Source organism: Heterocephalus glaber, unplaced genomic scaffold (assembly GCF_053883595.1).
Source record: "Heterocephalus glaber isolate CG9 unplaced genomic scaffold, H.glaber_assembly_v1.0 deba00001481, whole genome shotgun sequence".
Lineage (NCBI taxonomy): Eukaryota > Metazoa > Chordata > Mammalia > Rodentia > Bathyergidae > Heterocephalus > Heterocephalus glaber.
The window spans coordinates 38036050-38048882 of NW_028258317.1; positions in this window are offsets into that span (position 1 = coordinate 38036050).

Here is a 12833-nt window from a genome sequence, read left to right on the forward strand (position 1 = left end):
TAAGGAGATAGATCTTTTGTGAATGAGAAGGGAACCAAGAGATATAGGGTGAGAGGAGAGAAGGGTATTCAAAAAAGAATTCAGATGTGTTATGCACTTGTATCAACTCCTCCCATGAGGAATGTGATCATTATGTACTGAAAACATGAACTAATAAAAAATAAAAATTGAAAAAAATACAGTGAATGCTGCTGCCCAGTGCTATCCAACAGAAATGCAGGCTGCTAAAAATATTACGCTGAGTCCCTGTGTACTTTATTCACTGATACTGTGCAACTTCTAGATCTTCCCTAAAGTCAGAGGGAAAAGTTTTAAATCAATTCAGGACATTGAGACAGACATGAGAGCACAACTAAATTTCTAGAATTCTCACAATACTCGCTTATTGCTTGATTCTTTGGTTCTGAAAACAAGTTGAAGATTTTCTCATCCTCCCTAGCAAGATGAGCAACACAATGGCATTCAGCACTTCTGTTTTCATACCAATGTTATGAAGAACCATTAAAAGTTTTCTGACAACTACTTCGCACCTCATCAAGGGAAATCCTAGGCAAATATGATCATTATTTCTTGGCTATTGGACAATTTCTAGTTGTCACAAAAACAAAACTTAAATCACCTCAATAAAAGTTATATAAGACATACTACTAGGGAAGAGGGAAAATCTGTCTCTAAATTTTAAAAAAAGAAGCAAAGAAAAATGGGAACTGAATAACTGAGATAGCTTCATTTTATACATCATATATTTTCTTCCTCCTTTCATGAGTCGGTTTATGAGGGAATTAAAGGGATCAAACAGAACATACTCCTAACATTCCATTCCCTTCACACTTGGTTTTGAATCCTAGTGCCACTGCTGACTACATGTGCAACCTTGGAAGATTACTCAAGCCATTTGCAAAATCAGAATAAATAGAGTCCTCCACTCAAGGTGTTGTTACTGGAGTTAAAGAAATGTTAATGCAAGTCACTGGGCATGTTAGTGGATGCCACTCACACCAGCACTGTGAGAGGCTGAGCCAGGAGAATTGCAAGTTCAAGCTCAGCCTGAGAAACTTAATGACTTGGTGAGAACTTGTCTCCAAAAAAGTTTATATGGATGTATATATGGACATGGACATGGACATAGATATAGATATAGTTGGGGATGTAGCTCTGTGTAAAATACCTAGCTGCAATTCCCAGTACTACAAAAAATTAAAATAAATGTAATACAAGTAAGTTTCCTGGAACAGGGCCCAATACTCAACATGTAGTGGATACTTGAAAGTTGTTATTATTCACTTTATCTTGAGATATTTTCCCAAGATGGTGTTCGTGTTGTGCTTGACAATCTTGTCTGACACTCGGAAGACTGTGCTGCTACTTGCCTATTGTTCTTTTCAAGGTTCTGCCAAGAAAGCCTACCCCTAAAACGCTTCTCATGCTCAGTAACACCCCGCAGGCCTTTAATAGGAAACAAAAATTCCCACTTCTCCAGTCCCTGAGAGGAAACCCTTCTGAATCTGGTATTAGTCCACCAAAGGATTTTTTTTTTTTAAAAGCAACTTTTTTTGGACACTGGAAGGGGCAGAGGGTTTAAGTGTTTCCAGGAATGAAAGCAGAAACAGGAAGAACGGGGAGAGGAAGGAGGCATTGAGAACCACAGCCTGCTGCATAGAAACAGTCTGCACCTCCTCAGGATTTTGCCAGCATCCCTGTACCACAAACATCTTGTTCATCCAAAACTTTGGTAAAGAGAAGGGAAGTAATGGTGGCCAAAATGATATTTTTCGAGACAAAGAAGATTTCCAGAGATGCACCTCTCCTAAGTGACACCTGGAAATATGTTGGTACATATGAGTGAATATCTCGTTGTTTGAGGATTCCTTCCTATGTGTCTTGCTTTAAGAATGAAGGGTGATGTCAATTATGGAAAAAAATTAAAACAAAACAAAAGCCACCCAGTGAATCCTAGGACTTACTGCTCCAATTAAGTAAGAAGACACGTTACAGCATGAAAGATTGGGTAATAATTCATACCTGTTATGTTTCAGTGTTAACAGTGAGCCTAAGTGTACACTACCCTCATTTAAGCATGAACTCTCTCTGCACAATAGCTTAAGGCTTTGACTGTTCAATTGCATTTTTTTTGTTGAAGAAAATTACAAGGAAACATTGAAAAAAAATCTCCCTGGTTAAAAAAAGAGAAGGGACCTCATAAAATATAAATCTGGGTAAATTGAGTAATAAACGATCCATTCCACTAAAAACAGAAGCTTTGAAGTTCTTCTCCTGTTCAAAAACAAAAACTCAGCTTCCCAGAGGACACATTTCTAGTGCAATCAGTTCTTGGGTACCACAGTAGCCTGGTGTCTCCCTGGGGTTCCAGGTCATGCTGGGGGAGCCTGACTCATGGCCACTCTCCCTCCCATAGTCTTGCAACTTCTGGTGAAGGGAGCATGGAGAGAGTTCAGAATTGGTTTCTTTTTTGAAGAAATTCTCTGGGTTCTTTAGCTCAGAGCAGCTGGATGGCTTGTGTATGAGCTGGGCCTGGGTTCTTTCTCAGAAAAAATTCCTGGACTAAGGATCTAGAAGGCCTTACTCTGGGTAACCAGGAAGTAGGGTTATAAAAAGACCATGAATATGGAATTTGGAATCAAATGGCGTAGGTTCAAATCCAGTTCTCTAGCAGCAAGAGTTTGGGCAAATTACTTCCTTCTTTCTTGTTGTTGTTGTTGGTGGTGGTGGTGGTGGGGATGGTGGTACTGTGGATTAAACCCAAGGCCTTCTCACTGAGTGACATCCCCAGCTCATTCTTAATTTTTTTAAATTTTGAGACAGGATCCAGGCAGGCTTTGAACTTGTGATCTTTGTGCCTCAGCCTGCTAGAAAGCTGAGATTACAGTCCTGTGTTACCAGGCCTGGCTACTTCACCCTTTAAGCCTCACCATCCTCAATCAGAGTTTAACACTGCCTTAGAGAGATCAAGTGAAGTTTAAAATGAGAAAATGTCAACAAAGTGCTTAGTAAATTGCAGGGGATAAAAACGCACAGTCAAGGAGAGTAGCTACTATAGTTAATTCAGGATGTGATACACTGGTGGTGGGGTGGTGAGTGTGATTCTTCTGACCAATGGTTTCATTGAACTGCAATCCATTCACTCACTGAAATATAAATAAGCAAAAATTATGAGGGCCTGGAATGGGCAAGGAATAAACCACCACAAAGCATTTGGGGGAACATTGTCTTCACACGGCTTCACTGTTTGAGGATATGGCCCTTGGTAGCAGCAACACCAAGTAGAAGGTGGCATGGCAATAAGACAATGTCGGTGAAATGCTCTTGGAGCTAGGAAGAGGGAGAGATTATAATCTACTTGAGAGGAGCTAGAGAAGACTTTGCAGATGAAGGTCCCAAGTTACACATCTCTAGAATCTTAATATTTTGACAAAAGGACTCATTATAATTATATGGATTTGGAAATTTCAAGTTGGAACAATCCATGTCCTACAGTGTAAAACTTTGAACATGTTTGAGAGAATTCAAGTTCCATGTGTATTCTCAGATTACAAGTAACCTCAGGCCAGAAAATCGGTATCCATTTAAAATGAAAATCAGGTTTGGCTTTTCCTAGAGGACCGCTGGCCATTTGCCCAGTGGACTCTGCAGTAACAAACTTTGCAAATTTGAAAAGAAGTGGAGGGAAGTAGCAGAAGAAAAGAGAGGAAAGCCACTCTCATCTTTGTCTGCAAAAGCTTTGCCTCATGGCCAGGTGTCAAGAAAATTTGCTCATGTTCTCAGAGAAAGTTGGCTTGTTCTTGATAGGAGCACTGGAAATTTCTGTCTTCCCTTTCTTTTCCTTTTCCTTTCTAACTCTTCATCTTCTTTCATGTAATTTGCCATTTTCTTCACTCATTGGTCCATTCATTCACAAAATATTTATTAAGTTTTAGACTTGGAACATATGCAACACCGGAGGTAAAAAAGTTGAATAAAGCAAGTTTCCTTGTTCCAATCACCCTGGCCAGGAGTCCCCTGATATGAGGAGAGCCCTGATATCAGACATTGGCTTTTCTGTAGTTCTTCTATTTCTGCATGTGTTTCTAAATACCATTCGGAGCTGTTGGTCTGTCTCTCTGATTTTATATACTGCCATTTTATGCTTCTACCTCTTTATAAGCAGGTTAGCCTTATAGCTAAAAGCATTATGAAATTTCAATACCAAGAAATGATTCCTCTCCTAGATTGAGTTAGAGCTGTGAAAGACAGTCATTAAAGCCTGTCTTACTAGGAAAGCATGGTCTCTTGATTCATTTCACCTCTTTTTTTTGGAACTTTGCACTGTATCCACTATAAACGGTAATTAGAAAAAGGAACATTTAACTAAAAATAGAAAGCCTGGACATGACGAGGAGTATCTAAATTATTGAGGGATCAGTTTATTTTCTAACCTCTGATTTTGGGGATAACTGCTTCATTTTTCCCTTCACTGTACCTGTAAGAAGACGGCGCTGGACTATAACAAAAAATGTTCTGGTCTTCTCTAAGAAAGAATTGGTCCAGTCCTGCAAGTTGGATTAGCTGACACAAGGCAGGAAGCTAGAATACATTTGCATTTATTGGTCCAGTGGAGTTTCTTGCTGAAGTGTTGTGCTACATTATCTCATCACTGTTTTATACCTGACATCTGCCCAATTGTCTTATATACTTTAGAAGCAACTGTCATTTTATCTTGAAGAACAATTAAATCTTCTGAAGGCTAAATGTTTCCAAGGAAGAAGGAAAAAAAAAGCCAGACAACAGTTTAATTTATTGAAAGTTATTTATAATTTAGTACTTACTGTCCTGAAAATGCTTGTCCCCTTGGAAATATGATTCAGATGCCCTGAAGTGAAGAAACATTTTCCTTTTTCCTGTGTAAAATACGAAACAAAAGACAACCGAAAATCACTTCATTAAAACAGTTCCTTTGTCCTTTTGACAATGAAGATTGAAGAGTAGTGCCAGTTTGGCTAGGTGGGTGGTCCTCTTTCTGCCCTAACCTTAGCATGACCTTACAAAAATCACTGAAAGTTATTCCATGGTTCTAGAGAATTAAAAAATATGTCTTGAAAAGCAATAATCTTGTACACTAGGGGATTTCAGAAATGCCATGGATTAAAAATAAGTTTCTAAGAGCTGAAGGATCTGCCCAAGAACTTCAGCTCAGCCTAAGTCTCTGCTTTCTATGGACCATGCAAGTGCTCTCACCTGGGGAAACCTCTCACTACTCGGGTCACATGCGTGGTCCTTGGGATTGGCTCTGTCAAGATCTTCTGCAGGTCGATTTTACCATCGACTGCATGGGTCTAAGTCAAGGTAGGTATGAAATGTATCAAATGAATTTAAAGTATGTTGCCCATGGGAATATCTCTGACATTTCTGTTTTGGTTCAGTAATTCTAGAATATTCTTCATCTCACAATGTCCTGAACTTCTTCAGAGTACAGCAAACAGGGGAGTTCGATTATCTGATGAAAAATGAAAATAAGATCCTGTGTTCTTGGTTTTTTTTTTTTTCCTCAAGAAATGTCTTCTACTCTTTTTTGAATTAGTTTTTAATTTCCTAGGATTGTCTGAGAAAAGTTGTTCTAGTTACCAGAATAAACTGCTCTTTGATTAATCTGTTTTGCCAGACAGAAAATTCAGTTAGTAGTTTTGAGAAATGAAAAATGAACCATGTATTTTTGCCTTCGGTTGATGTTTTTTCTGTTAAATGAAATTTGATATTTACCTCTAACTCTATTAAAATGATGCTGTCCAAAACTCTATTATGGTAAAAACCATTCTCCTTTGGGGGTATTGTAAAGTAGCTTTATCTAGTTTTGATGTTGAAAAATAAAAAACAATAAGCAAAAAGACTCTGGTTGTAGTGATATATCCCTGCTAAGTAGCAAATAGTAAATCTTCAGGGATATTGTCATAAAGTCTTAGGAAGTGTATCTCATTTCTTTGAAATATCATAAGATCCAAAAATAAAAAATAGCTACTTTGCAACTTTCCTGTAAAATGGAATCACTGCAATATGTATTTTCTTATAACACATTGCACACCTTTTGTTATTCAATTTGCCATGAATCATGCTTACAGAATGTTTGGCAGGATTTTGAACCTATGTTCCCAAAAGGGTATTCAATGTAGATTAATTGAGATTGTTATTTCATGGAATATAAATACAACTGCTTTTTAAAACAAATTTATTGAAGATAAACAATTTTGTAATAGAAACCAGCTACAGAATATAATAATAAAACTAATGAAAAAGGCAATTGATTACAAATGACATAATTACCAAAGGTTAAAAACTATACAATTAATATTACTTGTGATTCCTTGTGTAGGCTTTAATAAGCATTTTGATTATTATTTAACATGCAATAACTCACTTATTATATCCAAAGAAAGAGTTGCTTTCCAACTTGGTACACATGGCTTTAACAGTTCTTAGGGGAGGTGAGCAGCATATAACTTTACCCTTAGGATTGAGGAAAGACATTGACAAAGAATGTTAATAAAGTGTTACTGATTGTATTTTATTTTAGGAAATGGAAAGAAGGAACTAAGGTCTTTAATTAGAACCTTCTGTCAACTCTGACAGACAAGAAGCCCTGAATGTATAGAGGTCCCTCAGTTTCCACTGGGAGGATTTACGACTATCATTTGAATTTTTGTGTCTTGTTTTTTCCTAAGAAATTTTCTAAGAAATAATTTCATTCTCATTATCAATTCTAAGGGGGTTTACAAGGGAGTAGTAGCTTTGTTTTGATTCTCCCATTAAAGTGAATATTTTGCCCCAACTTCTCTGTCATCCCTTACTTTCCATAGTAATGTGATATGCTCAGTGGTACTGAGAAGGGGGAGAGAATTAATAAGAACAATCATTAATTGATGACCTCAGTTTTAGGCTATGGAAATAGGGAGTATATTATGAAGTCAGAATAGCACATATAGAATTAACCCCTCTCTCAAGGGCATGAAGGGGCCCAGAGGTGTGAATTGGAGGAAGGAAGGAGAAGCTATGGTGAAGATGGTTTGAGCTTTTTGGTACATCAGGGCATGCCAGCAGTAAGTACTTTTCAAAGCCTACAACAACCTGTGTCCTGAAGCAGAATGCTTCCTTTGTTCTCTCAAATCTAGTTGAGATCACTAGAAAAATATCCCAGGGTTTCTGGATCATTGTTGAACAGGGGACTCCACTACCTTTCTTAAATATTATTTACTGCAGCAGGAAGGCTTGGCTTCTGATTCTGTGTATCTGATGGCAGCCACAGGATGTCCATAAGATTTAAGAACTAAAGTTATTCATTACAGTACCACTTGTTTAATAACAGCTACATAAAATTGTCAATATCAGACAGTCTCAGTGTATGTGCTTAACATGTATTTGTACAGCTAGATGGACAGAATGATGAAATCTTATAGGAAACAAGCAAAACAACAATTACAAGCATTTATACCATCTATATTTTGTAGAAGGTAACTTTTAACAATTTTACAGTTCTGGCCGGGGATTCAGTGGTTTCACCGCCTGCTGTGCAAGCACAAGGACCTGAGTTTGAGACCCGGTACCCCCCCAAAAAATTTTACAGTTGAACATCTTAATCTAGAATTGGTTTCATTTAAGTGCATAAAAGAGGCATTTCTAGTATTATACATTTAAAATTTTTTTGATGAAATCAGTAAGTTTCATACATTAAAAATGTACATTTGAACACTTTTGTGCTCAAGATTTAATAATACTATCAGCACATCCATCTGTGGTGCTCACAAAATGTCTAACTTTATTAATTATATCATATCTAAAGTATGATATTAATTGGAATCTTTTTAAGATCTGTTGTCTTAGCGTTTCACATGGTAACAATATATAAAAGGTAGAATTTATTTAAACTAAAACTAATCATAGTAAATGTAAAACAGACAATCAGTCAAGAAAATGTTTATTTCATTATAAAAATAAGAGTTTTGTGCCATCTTTGTCACTGCACTAGACAATGGTTTCCATATCATTGACGAGAGGGTCATCAGCTGTGAACAGTGCTGTAGCAAATAGGAGTAGTTTGGATTATGACATAATGTAGACTTTTCATGTTAATTACTCTGATGGAAATTTCTGGAAATAATTCTATTAAATGAGTTTTAATATTAAAAAAATTGTAGACAAAATTTCTTAATATCTTGATGTCTCTGCTATGTACTTGGTTTTATGGCTAACCAAAAACTTCAGGACATTCCATAATGACCTTTCTTATAAACATTATGATGGCTCCAGCTTTCAGCCATTGTGAGGGGCAGCATAGGCATGACTGCGAGGCTAACAAGGAGTGTGTGTGTGGGGGGGCATGCACACACGCATGGGTGTGGGTGGGTGTGATATTCCTGTGTCCATTTTCTCACTTCTCTGTGGCTCTGCTCCACTTTATAGTACTAGTCCATAATTTTTTTTTTTTTGGTACTGGGGATAGAATTCAGGACCTTGTGCTTTTGAGGCAGGTGGCGGAATCACTGAGCTAAATCCCCAGCCCCTAACCTTTATAGTACTAGAGTTCAGATCACCACGATCTTCCTCTGCTCAATTCCTGCTTATGCATGTGTGAAAAAGCATACACACACACACACACACACAGACACACACACACACACATATGCACCATGTAGGCGACCCTTATAAGTCTAGACTTTCTTCCTCCATGTTTAATTCCTAATTTTAAAAAGTCCATTTGAAGTTGAATTCTCTCTGGGTTCTGCTAGAGGCAGAAAATTGCTGTAGTGGAGTAGTTGAGAGCCTTGGTTTTGGGAAAGACTGGTTTGGGATTGAGGTTCTCTTTTAATACTTGTATCTTTACTACCTTGGCAAACCTGTTTAAATTAAATTTTTAAAAGTCACGTCAAATACTCAGTATTGTTCTAAATAATAAATTAGTTGTTTCACACAGAGCATGTACTTAGCACAATGCCATCCATATGGTAAGTGTCCCCTAAATTTTATGACAGCTGTTGGTGCTGTCATTGAAGAAGATTAAGTGACCCCCATATAATCAGATGTAAATATGGTGTGATAAGGGAGATTAATTGCTTCTTGCTTATCAATGCAGCCAGTTTTATAGGAGCCATTATCTTCTCAGAGTTCCATAGGTCCGGCTCTTTCCATTTTTTTGCTTTCTTCATGGCATCTTAGTAGATATAATGGGCTTGGGGAAACGAATAAGAACTTTTCATTGTCTTTAATCTTATATGAGTTTTTTTAAACTTCAAGATTTCCCTTGTTTCATTTGACATGAATTTGACAAATACCTTTCTTTGAAAGTTGTAGAATAGAGAAACAAGACTGGGCAAAATGGTGGAGGTTTTGTACAGGTGCGATCGCTTCCATTTTTGAATTCTCTCTCAATTTTTGGATTCTCATTGATGCACATGGAGAATAATAAGTGTTTCTTGATCTGTGGAATAAGTCAGTGAACAAATATTCCTCCAGCCATGTCAAGTAACTTCCTAACAGGCAGACACCACTGCACTCTGAGCTGGTGTGTAAGGCTTCCACCATAGAAGTTTCACATTCAGGTCCTCATGTGCCTGTGGTGATAGCTGGTGGGAGAGTTGTCCTTATAAAATTATCATTTGGAGGTTAAAGAAGTAAAACTCCCTGACTTAATGTCAGCATAAGAAGGAAAATGGAGACAAATTGTCTTTTCATTTCTCTTAAAGCAAGAGAACTTAACCTCTGAATCCCATGAAAGTACTATCCAAAATTTGCATGTGTGTGCTTTTATTTTGAGAGGGGATGAATCATCATTTTTACCAGATTCTTAAGGAGCCCAACAACATGTGAAGTGCTACCTCTGAATTTACAAATTATTCCTTTGAGGGCATGTGGAAATCGATTCCCCTGATTCCACTGCCATCCAAAAATACCCTGTCAAGGAAAGTGTCACTCAAGGGCTCAGATTTAAATTCCACACTTGGTAAATGAATTATTCTGTCATATATATACATACATACATATATATCCTATGAACAAATATGAAAAGTCTAGAATACTTTAGTGTTTGGTGTAAAGTACATGTAAAATGCAATAGAGTAGCTGGACATAATGTTACATGCCCATAATCCCAGCACTGTGGGAGGCTGAGGCAGGAGGATCACAAGTTTGAGCCCAGCCTTGGCAGCTTAGTGACTTGGTGAGACCCCCTATCTCAAAATTTAAGAAGAAAGTAGCTGAGAATGAAAGGGCAAAGGCCATGGGTTCTATGCCTAGTACTGATAAAAAAAAAAAAAAAAAAAAGAAAGGAAACAAACTTTTAAAAAGACGGGTAGAATGTCATCCAAAGCTTTTAGGGGGAAAAACTAAATTTTGGTGAGAAAGAAATGAGGACATGTTGAAATTAGAAGAAACCAAATGTGTCTTATGGATCAATAAGACAAACAATCACATGTGTAAATACCGAATAGTTTCTCTGGTGTGAGAAACTGAAAGTGTAAATAAGGACTAAATGTATAATAGGTAATGTGAAATAGGAACAAAAGGGGCAAAGGGGAAGGAAGTGGGAGGGCTAGGGGAAAGGATAGAAGGGAATGGGATTAATATGAGAAAATGGAAAAATAAGAAGAAAATCTTTGTAAATAGGGAGGAATGGAGGGGTTGAAGGGAGGGCTGGGCAAGGGTGAAAAATAAGAACCAAGAGAGACTATGTAAAGGTGCAAATTTCCAATGATGAATGTCATTATATTGTATACCTAAAATGTACCAATGATTAGAATGAATAATCGATAATGCAAAATAGGAAGAAAAGGTCCAAAGGGGTAGGTGTAGTGGGAGGGGCTGGGGAAAGGAAAGAAGGGAAAGGAAAAATGATGAGAAATGGAAAAAATGGAAATAAAGTCTTTGTAAATAGGGAAGGGTGGAGAGTGTGAAGGGAGGGCTAGGAATGGGGATAAAATAAGAATCAAGATGCATTATGTAAAGGTACAATTCCCAATGAGAAATGTAATTGTGTTGTATACCTACAATGTACCAATAAAAGAATTTAATACAAAAAAAAAAAGAAAAAATACCTCTAAAGGGTTAAAAAAAAAAAAGACAACCAGTATCAACTTGAGAAGGACATTCGTGGGTTGGTGTCTGTGCAGCCCCTTCTGGCAACCTCACCATGAGAAATATAATAGAAATATAATTCTAGACATTAAAGGCTATTCGAGGTTGGGTGGGGAGACTTATGGCAATAAAACATTTGCAAATGGTGATAGGGATAACATTACATGTTTCAGTTTTCATATTTGGGCTTCTGGTCATCACTCTGAAATTGACAGATTATAGAGGTGAGACTGTATTTCACTCAGACGATTTTCACAGATATGGTATAGGTCTACACCAGGCTTACAAAAAAATAGTACTATGTGTTTTGAGACTGAGATGTGTGAGCACTCATAAAACTTATTTATTTATCCTTGAGTGGAAATTTTGGTTTGAAGATACATAATCTTTTGAATAAAGAAAAGCTGGATTTGAATAACCAACTCCCTGATTGGCTGATGCTGGGAAAAAGAAATTCTCACTGAGCCTCGTTTCTTTCCCCTGTAAGTCGTGGGATATTGATGCATCCTTCTGGGGCTGTTTTAAGGGTTGGAATTTAGTGTCCAATTTCATGAACAGTAGGCAACTAATTAATCAGTAACAATTATTATTGTTAATATGAAAGAAAATATAATTCATTTATGTCGTTAAGCAGTAATGGGCTTTACAAGCTTTCCTACTGAAAATTTTTTTTAACATTTTAAACTACGTAATGGGATGAGGTAAGTATATGACTAAAGGTTTGATCTGCATTTTCATAATAATTAATGATGCAGAGCATCTTTTTACACGCTAATGACCATTTGTACATCTTCTTTGAAGAAATGTGTATTCAGGTCTTTTGTATATTTTTTAACTGTGTTTTTTGCTTTTGTTGTTGCTACATTTTGAGAGTTCTCTATGTAATCTTGATATTGAACTTTCTTGCAGGTTTATGATTTGCAGATATTTTCTCACATTCTGAGGGTTGTCATTTTATATTGATAATGTCTTTTGCTGTATGTTTAGAAAATTTTTATGAAGTCAAATTTATTTGCTTTTTCTTTGGCTGAGTGTCTTTTTAATGTCATATCCAAGAAATCATTACCAAACATGAAGCTTTGTCCTATTTTTTCTTCTAAGAGTTTTACTGTTTTCAATGTTACATTTAGGTCTTTGATAGATTTTGAATTAGTTCTTAAATGTGGTTTAATTAGTTAATGTGGTTAATTAGTTCTTAAATGTGGTTTTAGTATGGGTCTAACTTCTTTCCTGTGCATGTGGATATCCAGTTTGCCCAGGGAGATTTGTTGAAAAGATTATCCTTTCCCCATTGAATGGTCTTAATATTTTTGGCAAATATCATTTGTCCATATTTTCTATTCCATTGGGCTATACATCTATTTTTCTGCCAATAGCACACTGTTTTGATTACTGTAGCTTTGTAATAAGTTTTGAAATCAGAAAGTATAAATTCCACCTTTGCTCTTTTTCAAGGTTGCTTTGGCTATTTGGGGTCCCTATTGACGATATATGCATTTTAGTATAGGTTTTCAGATTTCCACCAAAAAGTCATTGGGATTTTGATAGGGTTTGCACTGAATCTATAGGTCACATTGGGTAATACTGACATCTTAACAATGTTAAATCTTTCAATATAAGAACATAGCTTGTGTTTTATTTCTTTCAACAAATTATTTTTTGCAGTACTGAGAATTGAACCCAGAGACTTGACACTGAGCTACATCTCTAGACTTTCTCAA